This window comes from Mixophyes fleayi, chromosome 4, assembly GCF_038048845.1.
Source record: "Mixophyes fleayi isolate aMixFle1 chromosome 4, aMixFle1.hap1, whole genome shotgun sequence".
Classification (NCBI taxonomy): domain Eukaryota; kingdom Metazoa; phylum Chordata; class Amphibia; order Anura; family Limnodynastidae; genus Mixophyes; species Mixophyes fleayi.
Window position 1 is genome coordinate 151,356,154 of NC_134405.1, and position 26,704 is coordinate 151,382,857.

General features: G+C 35.5%; 2 long non-coding RNA genes across 2 annotated transcripts; both read right to left on the reverse strand.

The window, feature by feature from the left end:
• Positions 1-10,381: 10,381 nt before the first annotated feature.
• On the reverse strand, positions 10,382-11,281 carry LOC142149992 (uncharacterized). The gene is made up of 3 exons (XR_012690956.1): positions 11,009-11,281; positions 10,726-10,788; positions 10,382-10,606 (listed from the first exon to the last, which is right to left on the reverse strand). It is a non-coding gene; the product is annotated as an uncharacterized LOC142149992 (long non-coding RNA).
• An 8,484-nt stretch (positions 11,282-19,765) lies between these two features.
• Positions 19,766-24,146, reverse strand: LOC142149993 (uncharacterized). The gene is made up of 2 exons (XR_012690957.1): positions 23,967-24,146; positions 19,766-19,904 (listed from the first exon to the last, which is right to left on the reverse strand). It is a non-coding gene; the product is annotated as an uncharacterized LOC142149993 (long non-coding RNA).
• Positions 24,147-26,704: the final 2,558 nt, after the last annotated feature.

Genomic DNA, 26,704 nt, shown 5'->3' on the forward strand with positions numbered 1-26,704 from the left:
TCATCCCCAGCGGAAACACCATATCTCGAGTTAATAGATATATAGCTGAACCCCACCTTACACAAGCATTGTACCTTGTATTTATCTCACCCCACCCAGTTACAGTGGTGATGGTTTATTTTTTCCAGGGGCCAAGTACACAATGGAAAGCCAGAATTACATTGTCAAGACTTACAAAATTAAGCTGTGGGCTAATTTTAATGTAACTATTTATCTATTTATTTGCCATACTGTGCATGCTTATCGGACAGTCAGCTAAAATGACAGTTTAGTGTGAACAACATTGCAGGGGTTTATTCCTCAGTAAATTGCACAGTTAAATGCCACAACAGCTAACCATCTATCTTCTCTTTCATCTCCAGTTATTTACATTAACTGCTACTACTCTCATCCTCTCGTAATCTAAACATCACATCATCACATTGGGCCTGATTCATTAAGGAACTTAGGCAAGAAATTGAGTACGTTTTCCTTCTTCGTTTTCTAGACAAAACCATGTTGCAATGCAAGATGAGTTTATTATTTTGCACATAAGTTAAATACTGTTTTTTTTTTCCTAGATCAACTTTAAATTTCAGTGTACAAATAAACTATCAAGTATCTATGTTCTACATGAAAAAACAGCCAGTATTTTCCTTATGTGCAAAAATAATAAACTCATTTGCACCCCTTGCATTGTAGCATGGTTTTGTCCAGGAGACTACTTACTCAATGTTTTACTTAACTTTCCTTAACGAATCAGGCCCATTATAACTTGCACTTCAAATATTTGAACTGTGTTTTTTTAATATTCATATATTTCATATTTTTGTCATAACCTGTGTTAGGCTGCTGATCCGTGAAGCACAGGTTTTGACAACATTCTGGCCTGGATCTTATGTAGCCTAAGACCAAATGTTTGTTTGTTTTTTCAGATGATCAATTAGCACAATTAGCACATATGTAGCCAGTTTTTATTCATCCCAACTATGTTTTAGCATTCATTCTAAGGGGGGACATTTTTGTGTGTGTATATGTTGGGGGGTTTTCTACACTAAGGGGTAAATGCATCAAGCCTTTTTCAATGATTTTCTCGGACGAGTTTAAACTTGCAGATGTATGAAAGTGTTAGGTGATAGTAAATCGCAAGTAAAGTGATTTTGCAAAAATTGCCATGCTACAAATCGCGGTTACGATGTTTGGCCACTCCAACAATACAAATTGTCATATGTATGAAGCTGCAATTGCAAAATTGTTGCTATTTTGAATTCAAAATCACTATAATCAACACGCTATTTTGGATAAGCGTGATAAGCAAACACATCAGCAATTGGTCTAAGCAAGCTAATTAAAAGGGCCCCAAAAGGTAATTAATGTGGATGAAAATGGAGTTGCTTGAAAAATTTTTGTTGGGTGTTTTGTAGGAAAGTGAGATTCTAGAGACTGCACAGATAAAATGAGAGGAACACTCCAAGCACCAGCCTCTTCTTAGGCTGTGCAGGCCATATGATTTTAGAACATGTTTGAGTCAATTAACATAAGTGTTAAGTCCTCTTAACAAACTGGTGTCTACCTATATCTGCTTCTCCCACCAGGATTTTGAATGGCATGAATTGAAGGGAGCTTTCAATAGACTCTCAGGATTATCTAATGTCTTGGGAGCCTTAGATTATACACACTTTGGGCTGAGACCACCTGTTAAATGGCTGAAGTCCATACCAACAGACATCATACATACTCTATGAACTTGCAGGTGGTCTGTGATGCAAACATGGAAATCATGAGTGTTGTTGCAGGCTATCCTGTTTCTTGCCATAATGCCTATATCAGCCCCACAAATTTCAGAATTCTGAAATTTTGGAGGTATAGCTCCTGGGTATGTGAGTGAATAATAATGCGCTATGCGTAAGTATTTGTATTTATCTGTTGTTAAAGTAATAATTTAATTTCTTCAGCAAAATAAACTTTAAGAATAAAATGATATCATTGTTTATTTACAAAAGAAAAGCTTGTGCTGTGATAATATCACTCTCATTTTAAGCCTCTGAAAACTCTGTCTGTTCACATTCCATATGATTACTTTTAGTACAAATAAAAGTAGGTTGTACTACAATTTACAAATGTCATATTACAATTGGCTGAGAAGGTATATAGGCGTATCTTGATCCTTTTAGCTCTCCGCATTGCAATGGAGACTTTGAAGAAAATTATTGCAACATCTCTGAATAGAAACATCTGTTCTTTGAATAACTCCTTCATTCCTGTTTTCAAATCCCTCTCATCAGCTCACACACAAGGATCCATTTGACATAATAATACCACGTCAAATATTAATGATATACTAAAATAAGATAAAACAATGTAAATATTTTCATATTAATAAATTGTCTTCATACAAAATAAAATATCTTTGACTGTCCCTCATTTGATAGTTCTCTACTATAGTATCTATAGTTATCAACTATCGCACAATATTATGATTACGAGGTTTAATTTGTTCATACAGTTCTATAATTTCATCCTCTGTATTATTCACTCTCTTAATTTCTCTACTCAATGTTTTCTTACAAAATTTCAACAGTACTGGTATACATTTTAATACAAAATAGATAACTAACAATATTCCTAATATAAAGAGAAGAAATCTTCCTACCGAATGCATCAACGATTGAAACAATGTACCAAAACCTGAAAAATTATTATATATTGTTTTTAATCTAACAACGAAAACCTTGTATCTACTGCAGATAATGTCATGTTATATATCTTTGCAAAATCTCTCTTTACTTTTATTACTTCATCCATATAATTATCTTCTCTAGATTATGTGTCATTTGTCGAAACAAATACAACTATATGTTTCATACTTCATCTGTAATGTTACACAATAACCACTTGTTTGTGCAGTAAAATAATTTAAGATCAATCTATGTTCTATTAACTATATTTTAAAAAAACTTGAAGTTCATTTGCAACATAACAAAAGGTTTCACCATACACATTTGATATTTTATCAATCAATGTAGCTAAACCTTGAATATAAAACCAATTCATATTTCTATGTGCAGTGCCTATAACTTTTAATATAATCCATACTTGTACACCAGTTGATTCACTAATAAATTGTGATACTGGTTATTGTATCTGTTATTGAACTGTTATTGTTAGGTTGTTTTGTATAGCAAAACAACCTCTGAGTAAACAGACTAAAATGAGCCAATTGCAAACAAATGAAGACAACACAATAATTTAGCCATCAAATTTCAAGCATGGGAGGGACATGTTAATGACTCTGGTTATTGTACTCTTTTCATCACTTCTTTCCTTTCTTTTTATAGTCAAATATCTATTAAATTCTTTTTTCGATATAATTTTATTTAAATCATTTTGTGTAAATACAAATTAACAGCTGGAATCACCTAACCTAGATAACATATTCTACCTTAATTCAATGGTATACACTTATATGCCTTACTTCCACATTTGTAATATATTATCTAATAAAATACATGGTATTGCTACATGTAATATATCTATGTTCACAATATCTACAAACTTTCCGTACTTGTTTTTCTCTAACTGCTCTTTACAATCACCACCTTGTAACATTATTGTATTTTCATGCTACTGTTTCCAAAGATCTCTTTGATCCAACATATCTAAATTTTAGATTTATTTTCAAATGCAGGACTTTTCCCAATTTTACCTAGATGTTCATTTCTCTCATCTATAGGTCTATAAGTAAAATTTATACATATAACACTTTCAGTCAATACATGTGGCAACAATTTTAAGTAAAGAGGTCGTGTTTCATTATATTTCCCAGCAACTGGACTTCACTCTGGCAAATTAAGCAACTCTGTAAGATTTAAAGGTATTGGCAACAATTTCAACATATTGGTGTCCATGTAGTGTATGGCTACATATCCAACAATTAGTTTAATTGCTCGTCCTATCATACCATTGTACACATTTTCAGGAGGTTATTACAATATTGACATTTACATATTTCAGTTCACAGTCTCTCATCACAATCTTCAGGTTTATCTCCAATTACTTATCTTTTAATTCTATCTTATATGTGTCATTATTGTATGTGTTATCAGTTATGAGTAGAATGAATGATGAAGACAATTCTGATTCTCTATTTTTACGACTATATGCCCCCATTTCCTCAAAATCACTACCGGATCTTACCATCAGGTCCTCATAACCAAATGTCCATAAAAAATAAAATAAGGTATAACAATAAAAATAAATCATGCCTATAGCGGTGACAACAATAATAATAATAATGATATTTTCCTTTGACTTTTGGGTCAGATTCTTCTTCCTGAACTACATCTTTATCCAAGTCCTGAAAGAAAATTGTTATATATGGTTCCAAAACTTTATTAGTCTCTGCGTCTCTTCAGGTCACTGTCGGATCGACTACCTTCTTGCAGTGGGATATGTGAATCCAAGTATCTTATGTCAGCAACTTTCAATGCTGTGGTTATTCCCATCGATCTGTCAAATAACTAGAACATTAAAAATGTCTGACCATAACATTTTCCTGGTTGTATATACTGACGGTTCTCAATAGACATTTGTAGTACAATCAGTTTCAAAGTCTCTTGTTGCTTTTGTAACTGCTTACTCATCTCATTCAGGTACTTAAAAGTTTAATCTTGAATGCATTTTAAAAGTCTCTTGTGGGCTGATAATAATATTGGGTTGTCTTCTGAACAAAATCTCATATGGTGAAAAAAATTGAATGGAAGTCTGGGAGTGGTTCTGATTCTATAAAATATTAGAGATATAACCTCTAACCAAATCATCCCTGTATTCTTCATCACTTTACTCAGTGTATTGTATATACCATTAAATCGTTTCAGTAACTTATTTTTTTTATTCTTTAGTAAAATACATTTAAAAAAGAACAAACTTACACATTGAAATGTGTACCTCTGTCATTCTCAATCATTGGTGATATACCATATCTATACACTAATTCATATACCAATTTATTTTCTGTAAATACTGCAGTGCAACGTGCAGTGGAATTACACTTCTATCCCACTTAGAAAAAATATCTACAAACATTAGTACATACTGTAGATTATGACATTTTTTTTTTCATTTGGATGAAGTCAATTTTATATTACCTGGAATAAGTCTTTGCAGGAGGGATATGTGATGGTTCTACAGATATGGCTTTACCTGGATTCTTTCCTCAGGCTAATAAAGCATGAACCAGCCTTTTTACCTGCATGAGAAGAGAAGCCAGGTGCATACCAGTAGGCCTCAAGTCCACACATACCATCCTTTTCTAAATGAGTCAGACCATAGGCTGCTTCTGCCAGTGCTGGTAGGTAAGCCTTTGGGGCCACTGATCTATCTTTACCATCTTTCCATGTACCATTGGTATCTTGTACACATACCTTCAACTTCCAGAGGGCCAATTCCTGTGAATAACAAAACTTTTACATTCTGATTAATTTCTGATCAGTAATTAACTGAAACAACAACAAATTCAAGTCCTGTGAAGAAATGTTAATTAGTAATGAATTTCTTACTAAACCTATTGTAACTTCATCTGTCCTTTTATTACCTAATGCAATTGATCAATATTACTTGTGTGATCTTAACACTTAATCACTTCCTGCAATGACATCTGAATAACATCTAGCATCTTCTTCACATGTTGAAAATATGCTATCAAAGTACCTACTACAGTTAGACAATCTCTAAACCACCACAATGCACCAAATACATAGCTACTATCTGTGTAGATGTTTAATATTTTTGCCTTGCACCAACTCACACACTGTTGTGAATGCTACTTATCTTATATCTTTATACATAACTTTCCAATCTCATTTTATCTATGATAACTACCATCTGTATAAAAAATGATACCTACTCCTAGTAAGTGTGTATCCTCAATGTCAGATCTAGCGGTAAGGTTCTAGTCCAAATGTTCCATACAGTCATAAATAGGCATTAATTCATCAAAAATTTCATATACTTATCAGTACTCTCATCCACCCTCTGTGCATTCCTATGCACACTAATTAAGAACATAACAGTATTAAAGATATTACACCAACAAATGGTTAGATAAAGAAAGCCATAAGATCTCATTTACAATTTACGAATCTGGCAGCAAAGAGTTGTCATGTTTGTACAAAATTCATCAAGAGCAAAACAGGATACAAAATGAAAAGAGATCATTTCTGACTAAGTACTAGATATTTTACTTTATCTATGAACAATGCTACAGTTGCAACTACTTTTAAACAGATTGACAATGATGAACATCTATGTTTAAATTTGTCACTATAATAAACAATAGGTCTTTGATAGTTTCCATGTAAACTCCAGCTACAAACCCCTAGAAAGATGTGCACTTGTGATTTATTTAGTGACTAGTGCATATGCAGAATAAGTCTCACTCTTTCTGAGGAAAGATGTGTCAGTCCTTGGGTCAAGCAATAACCCAAATACTTAACCTGAACTGGCAAAATTGCAGTTTATTTCTGGAAACCATGTAGCCACGTTGATATAGGAATATTAACAGCTAACAATAGTGTCTACAAAGACTGTAAAAAAAACAAAAAACAAAAGTAAGTTATTAACATATAAGATAAATACAAAATCACAGTGTGATATAAAAGTCTCTGGAGAATAAGACAATAAAATTAATAGTTCACATAAATTGTAAGCTTGCGGGCAGAACCTTCTCACCTCTTTGTCTGTTTTACCCAGTTTGTTTAATAGTTTACTATGTTTGTCCCTAATTGTAAAGCACTATGGAATATGTTGGCGCTATATAAATAAATGATGATAATAGTTCAACATCTAGAGTCCTCTGCTTTTGATCAGAAATATACACATGTTTTTTTTCTCTTCAAAGCCCATGGCCCCCCTTCTCTTGTGCTGGACACAAAGAAAACTTTCCACTAGGAGTGAAAGGTTTGGGGGATGGGTCTGTTTCTCTGTCCTAACAAAAAAACAATGATAGAAATAATTATTGTCAACATGCAAAATAGTTACCAGACATTTTTAGGTGTGGTTCACAATCACATTGAATATTTTTAAATTATTGGGCTATTAATTCTCTTTGTCTAAAAGATTTTAATTGAACAGTTAATAATGTATATTTCAAATTTTCCTTTTTCTTACTAATAATATATCACAATTAATGATAAACTCTTACGCCTATACTCTAGGGTTTCAATTTGAAGAATGCTTCTCAAAGTTTCTGCTAACACTTCAGCTCCAAATTTTACCAGCCATTTATCTATGCTCTGCTATGTCCACATATACATAGATATACTTACATATACCCATCTAATGTGACATTTTAGCCACATCTTATGCATAATAATCCTTAAAAGATTTACTATTCTTTAGCTTAATCATAAAAAGTTTATATTAATCAACTCACAGGATAAAATACATAATTAGCAACACAATTATATTAAATATTAGTAATTTTAGTATGAGCAAAAATGACATTCATACACAGCATTTAGAATTTTTTACAAAATTGAACAATATCCCACAGGCAATGAAATTTCCAAAACCCATAATAAATTTCTAACATTTAAAAAAAATATATGTAATTTACAGTTAACTATTTCTGATATACTAAAGCAGCCCCTGCACCATCTATTGGTTGCTTCTGGTATTGCAGCCACTCCCTATTAAATTATTTCATTGGGATAATTCTCCACTATTTTATTGTTATCCTGTGTCTTTTCAGACATAACTGTTTTAGAATCACCTAAATCAGATTCAGGTGACTGTAAAATATTTTTGCTTATCAGTTCTTAGCCCTTTCACTCTGTCAAACATTACTTCAATATGTCAATAACTTTGTTTGCTGATTTTTTTCAATTTCTCAATTTCTGTTTGCACATTATCCAAAATATTTTTATCAAAGGACCCTGCACTTGGAAACTGCTTATCACAATGATTAGTCATATTCATACAGCCTTACACAAATCACTCAAAAAAACTATTTTTTTTTGTTTGTAGTCCCGCAGCTCTACAAACATATAACTTCTTTTTCTATCTAAACCTATGGACAATCTATTTCTCATACTTCATTGAGGATTTATCCCCGCAGTACATAAATCGCTCCTTATATTTTATATTAATCTTTATTTTATTTTATTTTATTTTAAGAACTGGACCCTGTAGTCAAGTCCAATTTTCTCACGTAGAATACTCCCCACAGTGCGCAATCAATTGATAGTGGCCCCGCAGTTCCACTATCCAGAAAGTCCATTAGGCCTCACGTCTGAGAGATAGCCTCAATCTCAACACTGTATTCAGTGACTACTTAGATTTATTAACTCTTTATTTTATCTCTTAACTTCTCAACACTCATTAACACACACTCATACTCAGATAAGCAGTTCACAAAGCAGCTTCCCCTGAACTCAGGCAAATAATTTTATATTGCCTACATTCCAATAACAGAAATACATATGATGTACTGTTTAGCAAAGTAGCAGACAGAAATATGTAACACTTTAAACTCCTACTTTTAAATTATAAAACAGTTACTATAAACAAAAATAATAAGCTAAAAGTTCTCATTTCTGCAACACAAATTTCATGGGGAAAAAACACACAAGATAACCAGTTTTCAATCTATGGTGTACACTTTTTTCTATTTCAAAAAGATCGGCAATAACTTACCTTCCTTTATAAAAGAGAAAATCATCGACCATACATTTCAAAATTAGAAATCCAAATGTCCCTTTTCCATATCGAATCATGTTTGAGGAATTGCAGCAGTGCCTCCAATTTTGTTAAAGTAATAATTTAATTTCTTTAGCAAAAGAAACTTTAAGAATAAAATTATATCATTGTTTATTTACAAAAGAAAAGCTTGCGCTGTGATAATATCACTCTCATTTTCAGTCTCTGAAAACTCTGTCTATTCACATTCCAGACAATTACTCTTAGTACAAATAAAAAAAAGTAGGTTGTACTAAAATTTACAAATGTCATATTACAATTGGCTGAGAAGGTATATAGGCGTATCTTGATCCTTTTAGCTCTCCGGGATGCAATGGAGACTTTGAAGAAATTATTGCAACTCTTTGTCTAACATCTCTGATTAGAAACATCTGTTCTTTGAATAACTCCTTCATTCCTGTTTTCATTACCCTCTCATCAGCTCACACGCAAGGATCCATTTGACATAATAATACCACATCAAATATTAATGATATACTAAAATAAGATAAAACAATGTAAATATTTTCATATTAATAAATTGTCTTCATCCAAAATAAAATCTCTTTGACACTGTCATTCTAGGTAACTCAGGATATGGCTGTCAATCCTGGTTAATGACACCTCTGTTGAGTCCACAGACTCCTGCACAACACATATATAATAAGGCGTACGCATCCACTAAAGGGGTGATAGAACATACCTTTGACTTTTTGAAGACCAAATTCAGGTGCCTTGATAAATTTGGTAGTGTGCTTCACTGTACCCCAGGTAAGGTTGCTGATATTGTGTTGTCATGCTGTCTGCTGCATAATTTGACACTAAACCAAAGTATACCCCTACCACCGGCAGCAGACATTAACAAAACAGATCTGAGAAAGGATCATTCAGAGTATTTTTTCAGGTGAGCATGGATTTTTATTAAATGCAATTGTTTAGTAATTACCATTCCACTGTTTTGTTTTATTTTTATATATTTTACGTTCTTCATCATAAGCACAGGACTATGTGTGTGAAATCTCTGACACTATTTAAATAGTAAGTGTATGTATTTTGAAATAAACTCATAGCATATTTATAATTGTAAAATGTTTGTTCAATTGTAAAATGTTCACACACAATTAAAAAATAAATTTACGTTAATACCAGTGCATATGAAGTAAACATTTTATTTTTACAGAAATGTTTGAAAACATAAAGAAAGCAATGCTTACATGTTTTATGAGTTTTGGGGGGAAAAAAGAAAAAAGATACTTTAGCTTTTAATATATCCATTAACTAACATATTTTATTTTTATTTTTTTGCTGCAGGCTCAGGGTTCTTGCCAAGGTTTGTGGATGGCCTTATTCCACCCTTGACCTGGACACTACTACATTGGGTTATAGCCTGCAGTGAAGTATTTGGTGTGGTACTAATGTTGCTAGCTCATGAAGAAGAGGGCAGAATTAGTTGTGACATAAATTGACCACTGGCAGCTACAAGATTGTCTGAGAGTTCTTTTACAGCCCCAGTCAGACTGTTAACTGCAGTGTTAATTTGGATGAGGCTAGCATTTATCTTTTGAAAAGATTTGCACATCCTGAGTTGTTTGTCATGTATGTTGCTGCCTTTGTATGCCCTTCATTGAATCCTGAGGGAATTGGAACAAATTTTACTGTACCTCAAAAAAATGCTGGATTGCATCTGCTACATTAGGCACAGTTGCTAGTTCTGCTTGGCTGGGTTGTGGTGTTTGTGGAATTCTTGGTAGTACAGGAATTACACACTCCTCATCTTCAGGAAAGTTCTCAACACATTCCAAAAGGATGTCTTGTTGAGTTGCTAGGTTTGGTGCCTCTGTCTGGGCAGTGTCGACTTTGGACTTGGTTGCTAAATAGCCCTTCAATGTTACTTGGTACAATAAACAAAACTAAAAATGAATACACATTTACAGTTGTTTTGGTTTAGAGAAAAATGTGTAATGACAGTGTTATTTTTTCGTTTTTTGTTCAATACATAGGTAGATTTACCTTCTAAGGAGTCATCATTCTAATGGAAATTGACTGCTGGTGCTGTCTGTGTTTGAGAGGAACCTGTGTGTTTTAAATTTAGAGATGCTTGATATTAATATTTTTTGCTCTCAAAAAAACTAAAGCTGTAAAATAAAAAGATGACACCCACATGTCATTAGCACATCATATAATATGTGTCAGGCTTCCGCATTCAATGTGCACAAATGTCTAACATTCACATGATGCGGGATTATTATTTGGCCATAAGGGGATAAAATATTTAAAAGTAAATTATACTCACCAGCCTTAGGTTGGGACAGAGGCCTATCCATGTACCGAACTTTGATTCCTTCGAATATCTGTCTAGGGATGAGATGTTTAAAATCCTCCTCATAGGAGGTGTATGGTATGACCAGTGCGAGTTCACCACTAGTCTCTTCAGCTGCTCTCCCTTTCTCCGACATCTTCTCTTTCATTTGCCGTTTTATGTCGGAGATCCATTTGCAGAAGTTCTCAAAGGACCTTTTGATGGGTCCAACTGCATTGACAGCATCTTAGACTGTTGTTCATAGCTATTTTTTCTGGAAAAGGCAATTTTGGCAGTTAGAGTTCCCAAAAACCGCTCAAAGACAGGGATGATATCATGTACTAACACACAGTTCTACTCCCAACTAAAGCACATATTACGCCCAGATTTAGGTTTCCAAAAAGATGCTGAAGACCTTGCCTCTTTAAGAAGTTATTGCTCCTCCTCAGCTAATTGCTCCTCTCTCTCCTGCTCCCCACTCCCCTCCCTCCTCGCATTTCCTTCATTTCACCATCCTAACCACCGAACAAAAAACAGATTTAAGACTCCTGTAGTTAGGTGTTGAGAGAGTGTAGTGCAGATCGTACCAGGTCTCCGGATGCTCTTTTCATGGTCACAGCATGGCAGTGGGACAGAGAACCTGGGAGTTCCCAATACAAGCAGGACACCAAATGAATGAAGTGACGTCAGATTTATTATACAGGAACAATACATCACTAAAATATTTCTGAATAAAAAATGATTAGCAACAAATAAACTCTGAATACATTAATACAGTTCTAGTACCTAATATCATAAAGAACTTTCATTTCAAACAATACATCACAAGCAAATAATATCACAGTTAATGAATAGCCTTTAAAAGAAGTCCATTCTCAGCAGAGCTAGTTAACATAAATGTTTTCACTGGCCAGATTTTATGTACATGTACCCATTAGAACCAGACAGGAGGCACTTTTATTATAATGGAGGCACACAATTATAATGGCAGTCTTGTGACTTCAGTGCAGTGATCAAAAATAGTTACTGTTTTAGGTATAACACAATGCAGTGTGTTGTCACTGTGCTTTAATCTGATCTTGCAAGAGAAAAGTCAAGAATGATGTTGTTCCTTTGTTAGCATATTCAAGTTATGATGGTTTGCAGGATACTACAGATACCAGGTTACAATCAGAGTGATCAATGGTGATCTCTGTTAAATGGTAAATCTATAATTCAGTTATAACTGGGGTGAAATGCTGCAGGCATGTACTTGAAGATTGGGTGAGGTACGCCACTTGTTGAACAAATGTCTTTGTAAATTTAGCTCACAACTTTTAAAATGTATGATATATTGTGTAGTGAGTGAGAATACACAGTCAGTTTAATTACACAGACCCGTTTCCTGTTGTGTAGATAGTTGTCAGCTCCAATCTGACTGACTGGTATCAGTCGTTTTTTTAAGTCTTTTTGCATGCAGTATTCTGGCTGGCAATGCACTTCAGCCCTCTGCAGCACTCTATCTCTCAGCAACAGCACTTGCCTCACTTTTCATCACAAAAACATAGCAGAAAAACATGTCTCTTTTCACAATTTTTTTCCTCAGCACTACTCCTATACTCAACAATCTCTGGCACTACTCCTATACTCACAAAACCCTGGAACTTCCCAGCAGTCTTATAGACTGAACATTTTTTTGGGTCCTAGAGTCTCTCCTGTATCATGTTATAGACAGTCCTGTCCCACTGGATCCTAGTACCCAGCAGTTTTCTGAGTATCACACAGATGTTAAATACACAGAAAAACACTTACAAACAAAACACAGGGGTAAAATACAAACACAAAAAAACACTCACCCGCAATAAAAAACAGTATTCTAAACACACAGTCCATGAGACAAACAAGGGCAAAAAAAATAATAGTTATGACTTACAACACTCGTTTTTAAACAATTCACACTCAGCTTTACTTTCCACTACTCTTTCTATATTCATTAAACTCCTATAAACTCAAATAAGGAAGTAGACTGCTTTTTTGTAGTGTTGGTGCTAAAATCACCACCAAACTCCAAAAATGTGCACCCATTTCAAATCGCTGCAAAAATCGCAGCTTTATACATTTACCCCTATGTGTTTTTCTCACAAAGTATTTAGAAATGTATACTTAAATGACATGGTTGAACTAACAGGTGACATTCTCTGCTGCATGCTAATTACTAAGTTTCAACTACTACAATCTACCTTTGCACATTTTATTTAATGTTTCTGGACACTGTTACTTGGTAATTATATATTTCTTTTCCCTGTTTATTTTCCTGCCATACTCTCACCTGTGTCAACTCCTGCTCTCTCTCTCTGACCCCTACCCTTTCACTTGTTACTTCTGCTTTTCACAAACTCTCTCACCTTTTCATTCTCACCACCTCAATCCTGCCCCTGTCTCTTCATTTCACTCCTCCCACTAATTACCCCTCTCACCATTTTCCCATTGCCTTTGACAGTACTACATTGTATTTGCCTTTGTACTGCTCTACCAAAACATTGCTTGTTGCCTTGCTGTTGTTTTACCACTCATTACATTGCCACTGTCATACCTTCCTTTTTACCATACGGACCTCCACACTACCAAGACCCTGACACCATCATGGCCCCTGTGGTTACTCCAGGACTCTGCATCACCTAGGCTCCTGCACTATGATGGTCCTTTCTATCTGCAATTTCAATTATGTAACAGGCAACATTTTCTTTATCTTAATACTAGTCCTTTCATATCTATCTTATTATACAATACATTGTGTAATAGTATTAAACATTTATGATATGGGCAGTATTTACAGGTTTACAACATTTATAATCATGTTAAAGTATAAGCTATCGTTTAGCTCAAAAATATGTTTTCATATTTGTACTTCAACAGAATGTTTTAATCTTGTATAGCTTAATAAATACTTCTATTTTATATAAAACTACATTTAGATGCATTTTCAGTATTTTCATAGCTTTACTACATCTATAACTATAGATCCATAAATATCTATTTTTCTCTTGTCTGTACAGTGCCGGTTAATATGTTTTACTGGCTGTGTTTCAGGAAAGGCAATAAAATGTATCTAACAGTTATCTACTATAGTTCTGTTGAAGCAGATGCTTAAGTTCAATTTGTGCGGAGACACGTGGAGCCCTTAGGATAAGTATAAAGAGAATGTTATATCATGCAGAGAAAACTATACATTTTCAAGTCACTTAATGTCATTATGGTGATACCACATTTCCACTATTCTCTAAAAAATATCAAGATCTGTCCTACTTCTTAAGGGGCAAATACATTTTTGCTCATTCTCTCAAGGTGTGTTTGTGTCTATATTTTTTTATTTTGCATTGTATTTTTTCTTTAAATTATATTTCATTGCCTATTATTTATTAAAAGTAATTCACAAAATGTTATACAATTGAGTTGTTTGGGGTCACCATCAGGACAATTCTCATTTAATTGTCTGATCATATCAATAGGGGGAGAGGCTCTTTCCTGAATATTCACATTTACCTGAGAAGTTGCATCTGACTGAAATTTTTGACACATGTAGAGTCCACCAGTACTGAAACCCTCTCCCCTCTTTAATTGAAAATGGTGTAGTCCGATGATACAGATCAGATAACAGTTGGGGGGTGGGGGGGGGGGGTTCTCAGGGGAGACATCACCAATGCTATAGTGGGAAATGACTTTAAACAATATTAGATATTAGATGCCATCTACTGCAATAATTTGAAATGCTGCTAAATTTGTAACTCAAATGAAGATTTCATGAATTTGAAATTATTAACTGGCTTGTATATTTAAGACATAACAATTATATATTAATGTACCTTTTTATGATTTTACACAATTTGCAGTTTTATTTTCTAATTATCTGCGATTCATGGCTCACTTCCGCCGCTACACGTATTTCTGAATTAGCATTCATTGTTCCACTGTAACATGTTAACTACTTTTAAAACAACTGCTTAACACAATGCTACATATTTTTTATCTTTTTACATGTCAAAGTGCTCCTACATTTTCTACTTATGGAAGATATCCCTTCACATTTGAACAGATTATTGATAAATTCATCATTTAATAATTGGAGTATATCTCTGCTTATCTGTTGTTTGAAGAACATACTGTATTTGTGGCAGATATTAAAAGGCTGATGATAAAAATTGTGTCTTCTTTCAAAATTTTGTATTCCTTATTGAAGTAATTCGGCTGTAAAATAATCATAATATACTTCAAAGAAAAGTATTTTCTTGATGGCCAAATATGACAACAGTTGAAATTCAGTTAGTGCAAAATGAATTGATAATTATGTGGTACTATGGAAATGCAAAATATTAGTACATATTGACATTAATACAGAAAGATATACTTGGCTTTACATAAAGAAAAAAATAGATGTTAAATATATTTTCAGAGAAAGAAGTCATTAACACAAAATATTATACCATAAGCTACAAAACTTATAGCTCACATGCAGTTTATCTTGGTGCAACCAGCTAAGCCCACAGGAGGGCTGTTCCGCTCTAGCACATGCCACCCGATGGGAGGTAACTTAAAGCTAGGACTAAGTGTGTGAAGGAATCATGGTCACCCTGTCTTTTTGTTGTTGTTTCTTTTTTTAAAGCAGGTACCACCTTATATAGGATCTGGGTAAATAGGGACCACCAACTATTTGTCTTGGTAGAGAAAGTTCACAGTAGGTAATTGACCTGCTGGCACATTCTTTTTCTCTGCAGTACTAGACTGGAAGAAAAAAGTCTGATATACTCTGACTTTTGTTTGGTGAAATTTCCAGTATTTTAATTACTTAGTTATAAAATGCTCAATTCAACCTATTATAGTAGATAGTGATGAATAAAGATAAGTGTAGCAATTTGGTAAGGCTTTGGATGTGATACATTATGTATAGTCAAGATTCTAAAATACATTTTTTTAACGGAATTTCAGGAAATTCTCTCCTAAAAGAGTATCAGATAGCGGTAATTGATAAAAACTGTGTTTTCAGCAACAAATTGTACAAAAAACAGTCTAACATAAAAACAAATTAAACACAGTTACAATGTATAGAATTTTTTTGCTTCCAAATCACTTTAAATTATCTTTCCCATTTAAAACATGAATATAAGATTTAAAAACTGATTCACTGAAAATTGAATAACCTGCACAATATGCAACCATGCAAGTTTCTCTTTACTAGTGCTGGAAACCAAGTAATGTCGTCATACATTATGCATCTCACCTACGTATAAAACTCCAATGGGTAAGTGTATTACTCCCTGGAGTTTTATACTGAGGTGAGATGCATGATGGCTTTCAAGGTAAAGCTTTGCTTTGAAAGCCATTGCCATTTTAAATTTGCCCTGCAAAGTCACTGAATATCGGCGACTTGCAAAAACTGCTTGTTAATACATTTGCTCCCAGAGGATTATTTGTTTGCATTGCATAGCTTCATTTCAAATGAACATGTGGATATTATAGCAATCTCTAAACAATAGAATACATCAGTAGCATCCCACTATTCTATAATCACTGCTTTTTTTCCTCAGGAAATTGGAATCATCAAATGAAAAGACAGGCAGTTGGGGTATGTAATCCATATCCAATACATACTTGCAATTAATTGCTTGTGATAATATCAGCAGATTAGGGTTTAAATCCAGAGAGATGTCCTGCTATTAAGGAGTTCAGGGTCACACAATCAAAGAGAGAACATGGAAAATAGTATCTTTAGTGCAAAAGATGAACATCTAATGCAAACAATAACCACTCAAAGATATATCAACTTTAAATCAAACCTCAAGTACTCATCACACTCCAAATCACATCCAAAAACCTCCCAGTGACATTAACAGAAGAATGATGAACAGTCCTTTGGGTTTGGGCAGACCAGAAATGGTTAGAATAGTTCCATGATCCAGCAGTGGTTTTAAATCTCTACACGTAAAGTTCCAATGTCATGATTACACTGCAAGTGAAATATCTTTGCATACATTTTCACCATGTAGCCAATTGCAGTGGTCCTGAGGTAGTTGCCAGGGTAACGGAGCATTCAGTCCATCCAGATCCATCCGAGTGATGAACTCCCAACCAAGTTGTCTTTGTGATACCACAGTGGTAAAAGCATAATTCTCTCCAAGCAGTCCTTGCAATCTCGCGGTGGTAAAGACAAAACTCCCATCCAATCTGTATGAAAATATTTTCGTGGTCTGTCTCAATCTCTTGTTGATCCCGGCCACTCGGCTAATGCTCTCTGTCAACGTGATAGGGATCTGCACTACAGTCTCCTTGGTTCTGCAGGCTTACCAGGTGGACAGACCCACAAGCAATTCCAGATGGAGCAGAGATTTTTGGCAACAAGATGTATGAAGAAGTTGCGGGTCACATGCAGAATACGACACAGGAACTTTACACCAAGCATAACACATCCTGGAACACCTTTTGGTCTCCAATGCAGGGTCTTCTTAAACAGTTGAAATGTCCCCTTGGTGGGAATCCCACCCTGCAGGGGTAGTTCTAAATCAGTTTGGTTCAGGATGAAAGGATGGGTTGGTGATAGACATGGATTAGGATTTTCCACTGCTGAGTTGGTGCCTCCAAGTTTACTAGAGTCCAGTGTAGAACAATTGTGATCAAAACTGGTTAACAAAATTCCAAATTCAAGTTTATGAAGAGCAAGTATTTATTTTAACACCTTAAAGCCTTTGTGATGTTGAAACGACTGAAGGAGCTACTAGCTTCCTGTATATGTGATGAGAGATTGATAGAGATCAGGAAATAGGGAAACCATCATTTTGTACATCCATGATAACTGTGAGGTTACTCACCTGGCTCTATTTAAGAACCTTGGTGGTGCAAGTATAACACACCTAGAGTAACTTGTCAAAGCCGTGCCTGCCGGCATCGAGGTCACTGAATGAAGAGTTGTAAAAAGAGAGGTGCGGACTTCGTGACCCTATAGTGCTATCATATGACTATTTGGTTCATCACAAGATTAGGGGTAGAGCTTAGTCACGCTGCATGAAAGCGCCAGTGCTGGTTGTGGGAGCTCCATGTGGGAGCTAGAGTTTATTTAAGACTCTGGAATCCCACATTAGAGAGGGGACAGATATTTTGACAGTGAGCCGGTACTCGGTAAGGAGGAGGGTGGTTCCAGGTCCCTGGCAAAAGGGAGGAGGTGTGCATGGCAGTTGCCACAAACTGCATAGCTAGCCCTCTAGGGGAAAGTGTCCCATAGTTATAATAGCGCAGACGGGGCAAACATCTTGGGTAGTGCTCAGCTCTGCTGTGAGGTGTAATTCAATATCCTCTTGAGAGGACAAATGGGAGAAAGCTCCACAATGAAGGTAGAGTGACAGAGGGGCATTACCACCTTCAGGGGTACCCAGAAGAGACACCAGATGAAAAGTGTGGCTGCATGAGAGCTGCATGTGAACAAGAGAGGGAGAATCCCAGAAACAAATGAGAAAGAAAGAGAGGAGCTTTAAATTGGATTGCCTGTAAGAAATTGTCTGGAGAAGAGAAGCATCGATGGACAGAAATAGACTCTTTGGAAGAAGTAAGTGTGATTGGTTAAAGCCACATGTTATATGAGATTAGACCCTGTGTAGAGTCTCCTTGAAAAAGCCCCCATAATGTGAAGGGGGGGAGTCACTGCAGAGCCAGCTACCTAGCAGGAGATTTGTTAGGCTCCCCCTGTAAGAAAGTCCCCTTAAAAAGGCCTACATAAGTAATCACAATGAAAAGTAGATGGAGTCCAATGGTTGAACAATTATAACTCAAGTGAGGCAGAGTCCTTGGCTTAGTGTGTGGAATTACTGCACCCAGCAACACCAGGTATGCAGCTGTAAAATGTTATTTAATGGAGGCATACAAGTAAAGTACAGGTGAAGTAAAGGAGTACTATAGCTTAACATCTGTTGAAGTGTATGTGCTGGAGGTATTTGGAGAAATTGTGCTTATAACTGCTATGACCCGTGCTGAGGATATTGGCGTTTGAATTCATGTCCATTGCAACTGTTATGATATGTCCAGGAGGAGAAGACGTTTTGGAAATAAAAACTTTATTTTTGCCATGAGATGGTCTGGTGTTGAAAATAATTTGACTTTGCACTGCACACCACCAGTGACCACTCCATGTTTATTGTGTTTAAACACCTGAGTATTCAGAGGAACCTCATGGATGCCACACTCATACTATATTCGCAGCAGAAGATAGATATCTGAAGTAAGTCACTGCACATCACCAGTAACAGAGGGGTTTCACACAAGTTCACATAAAAACTCCATTTGGATGTCAAAAGTCTTTGAAATATCCAAATTTCTAATAAGAACAACTGGGTTTAACACAGGGAACACAATTAAGTCCACATGATTCATATGAAATGAAGATAGACAATAGGCTATAATGTCCTCTGTAGTCCATGCTGACATGCTGCTTGATGTTGCTTAATTTTATATTATATTTGTAAGGGTACTACCTATAAAATCCTGGTCATTCTGGGAGGAAGCTTTTTGATATAAACAGTAGTTGAAGTGTGTTGATAAATGGTGGTTTGTTATACCGCCACTTCTACTACTGTCTTAAAAAATATCAAATCCATCTACTTGCATTATCCAAACAACCACTTCTAAATTTAAATTTCAACCGCTGGCTATAACTAATTCCTCAGTGTCTGATTCAACCAAGCTAGTTCAGGTTATCTTATACCACTGAAAAATATTGTCTGTGTAATATACCTTTCCACAAAGTGTCATTGAAGAGAAGTGTGTTTACTTTCTGTCACTAAGTAGCAATCTTCACTACCATAACTTCTGCGCAGTGCCTCCACCTAAGTCAGGATTCAGTAGTATCTTTGTTGGGTAAACTTGAGTGAATCTGTAACAACAGAAAGAGGCTAAAGGAACCTATGTCCACCTACTTTTGACCTCAAACACAAATGAAATCTCAATACTCCAGACTGGTCTTTAGAAACCACACCAGCACGCTTATTTGCAAAGGCATGTGCCATTAAAGTTTTAACCTCATTTTTTATCAAAAATATAATACACCATAGAAAAAGGTTAATCTAGAGGTAGCTATATAACAATGGAAACAATTCAAACATTGGACATTGGAATAATTATCAGTGCAATAGTCTAATATAGCAGTAAAATATATACGAATATTTAAATACAATTTATATGTTACTTACCTTCTATTCTCTAACACGTTAAGAAGTACACCTGGCCCACAGTTTGCAGGCAGCAAACATAAAACTAATCACATAACAACTTTATATGATAATGCTCTACGATCACACTCAAACTTGCTTCAAGCAAAATAACATAAATCATGCAATACAATTTGAATAGTATATATAAATGTTCACATCTTTGGTATCAGGGAGCGACAAAGATGTTGATCCTTACTATTTGTTTCTGGACTTGATATGCACAAATACAATATGAATGAATAGCACAGTTTCTCTGAGACAATTAACGGGGCAAAGCATGCAAGATTTTCAGTGCTAATACTTCTTGTTATCTTTTCCTGACAGAATAGTAGATCTCTACTGAAAACTTTATGAACAACACTCCTTCTCTTTCACATAAGGTCAATCTAATATTGATGCAGAAAAACATGTAGTAAATGCGGGCTGTTCCCTCCTTTTTACTATGAAGAAGCAACTCACTGTTTCCTTTACTTCAAACTGTATCACAATTCACATTTGTAACATTGTCCACTGAAAAGGATTAGCTTTTTTATGGTTTTGTGTTTTTCTCGTTAGGGTCTCAATCCCAAAGTTCTTGTCTCTCTCTCCCTGCACTGTACCCTTGATACTAAAGCATAGTCCTGCAAAAGGGTTTTCACAGATAAATCTTCATGTCTCCCCACCAGTTCCCTGTCTAACTAACAATAGCGCAAGACTCAGTCAATTTATGTATGTAATACAATAAACGGCTACTACTTATTCCACTGGTCTCCAGCTTTCACTGGCAGCATGGCTTCTCTTCGGTGTGGAGTTTGGCTGCCACATTCACTCCTCACCAAACTCTCTTTTCTTTTGTCTCCTAACTTCCTCTTCCAATCTTGTTCTCTCGCTCCCTGGTGCTCCAGTCACTAACTCCGCTTCTCGATTCCAACAAGTCTTCTCTCTCTCTATCTCCTGTCTCTCCATCAGTTTATACTTGCTCCACTTTCCGTTCTCAAGCTCAGCCTCCTTTCTTCTTCCTAGCATTCCTCTCACTGTTTATCACTCTGACTCTGGTTGCCAACATCACTGCTCCGTTCAGTTACAGATGCCAGCGCTACATTTAAGACACAGATTTTTTTTTGTAGCTGGATGAGAGGTGTTTTCCTTTGTGCCTCGTATTGAGCTGGCAAAAGCAGGTAGCAATTGTCTGGTACAATTTTCATGAATAAAAAATAGGTGAAAAGAGTCCCGTAGTAATTGCAGTAAGTCTTTACATTAAATCAGTATTTGATGCCCTCTAACAATAGAATGCACCAATTTTGCCTTTCTTTTATGAACATGTCTGCAGGGATCAAAGATTGACAAGGATTAAACATTGCAACTTTAAATATAGGTACACCCTGACCTTAGGCATGACATCAATTGATGTTGACCTTGCAGTGTAATGCATCTAAACATATCTATCTATCTATCTATCTATCTATCTATCTATCTATCTATCTATCTATCTATCTATCTATCTATCCAGTTTATGAATGAATATATTCATAACATTATCACTACCACGTACCACATGTAGCAGATTTTTTTGTTATTTAAATTTTCACAGGATGTAGCAGAGCAGTTCACGGAAAATGTAGCCCATTACGGATACATTAATATTAAGTATAATTTGGTTACATAAATGTTATTATATGGCTTATCAAGGCTGGTTTGCATTTTAAAATTGAATATTTAAGGAATAATGCACCACCTATTGGGGAATACAATGATAATAAAAGCCACAAAGGAGCACCATATCATATATTAAGCAGTTCATGAAACACAGGGGTGACTTCTATTATCCATATATTTCACATGAGAATAGCTTTAAAACAAATACATTAAACAGTTGAGCATTTTAAATGTCATTGTTTCAAAAATGTTTTAATATACTTAGCTTTTCTTGTTTATGTTTTTAATTAGATAAATGACAGTTGACAGTCTGTCATGTAGCTCTATCTTGTGAGGTGACTTTATCTGTGACAGGATGCTGTGTTAAGGAAAGGCTGGGTTTAGTTGGATGCAGTAGAAAGACTGACACTAAGTTGCGCAGCTGTAAGTATAATTCAGGCAGTGTATGAAAAAAATGTAAAGTATCTTTGTCAATCTCTGGTATGCATGAGGAATGTCCTAACATCGCCACCACAGTAAAATATAAAATATGATGATTAGTGATAGTAATGGTTTACAGATATAAGAAAAGAATATCTTTCACAGCTGTTTGTGCAGGCATTCAAACCATGAATACATTATATATGCATAAAATCAACATTTTATTTGTCTGCTTACAAAAGTTAACTGCTATATTTATTTGTACAAAGAAGTACACATCTATTAGCTATGGGATTATGTGATTATTGATCACCTGAATTCAGTGCTAATTAATCTTTCTTATATACTGCCAAAGGCATACCTACCATAACTGCAGGGGACAACTGCTATGTGGGCACTCCGCTGAGGGGGGCCCATCTTCCTTGCTGAAGTTCAATGTGTATATGTGAATTTTCATGACTGAATAATAGATGAGTAGATGGGGCCCTTATAAAACTTGGATTTGGGGTCCACAAATGTACAATTATACCCCTGCATAATGTGAAACTGGAAACAAAAAAACTTTGCTAGTAAATTAGGATATGTCAAGAAATTAAGTAAATAATACATAAGCCAATTATTCCATTTTTATTTATAAGAATAAAGGATCTGTTTTCAGACAGTTTTACTAAGGGGCATGTACACATAAATGTTTAATTGAACCATAATTAGTTTCAGGGACTTAAAACACCATTTTAATGGCAGTCTGCTACTCCCATAACTAGTAAGACATATTTCCCTGTAACAATAATGTTCTTGCAGTCATATGACATCAGATTTTTCACATTTGTTTCAGGATTGATCAGGGAATTAAAAAAATAATAATAAAGAAAATAGGACAGTAAGTAAAAATGAGTTGTAAAAATGGATAGAACACTTTTAAATCAAAGACATTTTTCGCTAAATGTGCAGAACTATACTGCTTCTTGTTTGTGCAAGTGAACCTTTACTGTACTGATCCTACATAAGCCCCCCCCATGCTTGTCCCACCTCCTATGGCCCAGGCTGGCTTAAGTGCCAGAATCAGACAAATCTACATAAGTGCTGTTGCATGTGCCCTCTTTTCTGGGCATGCGCAGAGCGATTTCACACAAGAAATGCTATGCAAACTGGAGCAGTACTCATTCTGCATCAGCCCCTTGATCTTCAAAGGCATATATAGATCCATAAAATCTAACGTAATCCTTTATGACAACCAAATTACACAACAGTATTTGCACACATTTTGAGCTTCAATGCTACTATCATCATCATCATCATTTATTTATATAGCGCCAACATATTCCATAGCGCTTTAGTATTGGGGACAAACATAGTAAACTAATAAACAAACTGGGTAAAACAGACAAAGAGATGAGAAGGCCCTGCTCGCAAGCTTACAATCTATGGCTACTATGCTATAATGCTACAGCCATAGTTTGATGCTTCAATTTAATAATATTTTTATATTTTGCACATGCTTGCATGTATCTCAAATGGCAAACCTTTATAAATTGAAGGTCTATGGCAAGGCAGGTAGCATATTTTCCATAATTGGAATGAGGATCTGTTTGTAACAAACTTACATCTATCCATGATCTATTCATTTATAAATTCCTCAACTTCCTTGCAATTTCAGAAACTTGGCTCACCTCCTTTGACACTACATCCCCTGTAGCACTCTCCTATGGGGACTGTCCCATTCCACTTCTCATTTTTCCTAAAACAACTATTTTCTCCAATGACTGCATTGTCCTGTCCTAATCAGGCTGCCTCTTTCTATAACAAAGGGCTCACTTCAGCTCTAGACAATTCAGTTCCAGCTACTACATATAGTCTTCGATGATCCAAACCCCAGCCATGGCACGTGAAACAAACCCACTACCTGCAAAAGTGCTCTCGCACTGCAGAGCGTCACTGGAAGAGATCTCGTTCCTATCCTGATTTCCTCCACTATAAATTCAGCCTTTCTTATTACAGCACTGCCCTTTCAACTTCCAAACAAACATTCTTCAAATCTCTAATATCCACCCAGTCTTCTAACCCATGTTGTTTCTTTGCCATCTTCAACTCACTTCTCTGCCTACCTGCCCCTCCTCCTCCTTCCTCCCTAACTGCCCATGATTTTGCCACCTATTTTAAACACAAAAATGACACCATTTGACAAGATATTTCTTCATGCCAAATTCCACTCACTTCACTGACTCTACCTACCTTTACCTACACTCCCCAATCCACCCTTAATTCATTCTCTCCAGTAACTGAAGAAGAAATATCTGCATTCATCTTAACATCACACTCTACAACTTATTCACTCGTCCTTATTCCCTCCCAACTACTCTGCTCCCTCTCCTCCACTACATGCCCACCTCTAGCTCACCTCTTCAACCTGTCTGTCTCCACTGGCACATTTCCATCCTCTTTTAAAGATGCGCTCATCTCACCTATTCTAAGTAAACCATCTCTCAATCCAGCCTCTCTCTCCAACTACCGCCCAGTTTCTCTCCTCCCCTTTGCCTCCTAACTACTTGAGCGATTAGTGTATAAATGACTGTCTCACTTTCTCCTTTCATTCCGTTCTGGACTCTCAGAAATCAGGCTTCCGCCCCCAACATTCCACTGAAACTGCTCTCACAAAAGTGACCAATGATCTACTTACTGCAGAATGTAATGGTAATTTTTCCATACTCCTTCTCCTGGACCTCTCTTCAGCTTTTGACATTGTTGACCACCCTCTTCTTCTACATACCATTCACTTCATTGGCCTTCATGACACAGTTCTTTTCTGGTTCACTTCCTACCTATCAAACCGCTCCTTTAGTGTTTCTACCTCTGGTACATCCTATCCTCCCCTCTTACTATCTGTTGGGGTCCTACAAGACTCTGTTTTTGGCTGTTTACTTTTACTTCCCTCCTGCCAGAGTCACCACCTTCCCTCAAATCTCTCTCACTGTTAAAAACACCACAATTTCCTCAGTACTCCCAAGCCCTCTGCCTTGGTTTCACACTTGACTCCGCCCTCTGCTTTATTCCTCACATCCAGACTCTCTCCCAGTCCTGTCGATTCCACCTTAAAAACTGTGACAGTCTCGTCTCTGGTAACTACTTCTCACTCCCGCCTACAAGACTTCTCCCATGCAGCGCCCCGCTTATGGAATTTCCTACCTTGCTCAATCAGATTTTCTCACAGCCTTCAAATCTTTAGATGTTCTTTGAAACCCATATTTTTTTTAGAGGTAACCATATTCTCGATAATATTATTCACACTAATGCACCCTCACAACTATCCCAATCTTCACTCTGAAACACATATACTCCTCTTGTTTCAGCTGTGCCCTCTTCCACTTAGAATGTAAGCTCTCTAATGAGTAGGGTCCTTCATACTCTTTGTTTTCATGTCTGCATTCATTGTATCTACCTTGTATGTCACTGTTTTATGTATGTACTGTTTTCCCTACTGTACAGCTCTGCGTAGCACTGTGGCGCTTACAAATCTACGATAATAATAATAATGAGGAACCTATGGCCCACCAGTCAAAGATCCATATCACATGTAAAAGAATCTCTATTTCTGAAGTTACTCTCTAACATTGTCTTTAAAACAGCCACCTAGCAGCAGTCAAGGGTATATCATATTTTCAGCATTAATGCCCCTGTGCCTTTTAAGTGTAGTGTGGCTAGATCTGGCCAATGAAAATATTGTTCCATGTGGCCAACATTGAAGCTTGAAGAAATATATAAAATAACGACTTTATATACAACATGGCTTCAATATGTTCAGCCAGTCCTCAATGTACAGAGCAATTAATATTATTATTGTTATGTTATATACTGCAATTAAATGGTGTAATAAGAAATAGTATTTGCATGTGTGTTGAAAATAATAATAATAATAATAATAATAATAATAGCTTCCTTAATTGCTTAAATTATGCAGTGGAATATTAATACACAACATATTATTATACAGATATTTCTGTATATATTTAGTGGTTGCTGATTTAAATGAATTGCTCAGTCCCACGATAAGTAATTGAAGAGTTGCTATTATTATCTTAAAAATAACCAATAATTACAATTATATAGAGAATTATCAGTATAAGTAGGACAGAAATGAGATGAACCCACAATAACAATACTCCATTTATTTTAATTTGCAGTCTCATTAATGGTAATTTAAATTACAATAATTGCAAAATTAGTTCATATCATTTAACTAGCCCCTTTCTAACAACATTGAATTATATCCTTAAAACGTAATTTCATTTATGTCCATCCTTAATCCTTAGTGTTTGCAATATCAAAACTAACTTGGTTTAAAGTATTTGTTTGAAACTATATATATTGACAAAAACACTAGAATAGTGTGTCTGGGCAGATGTGTTTGTCA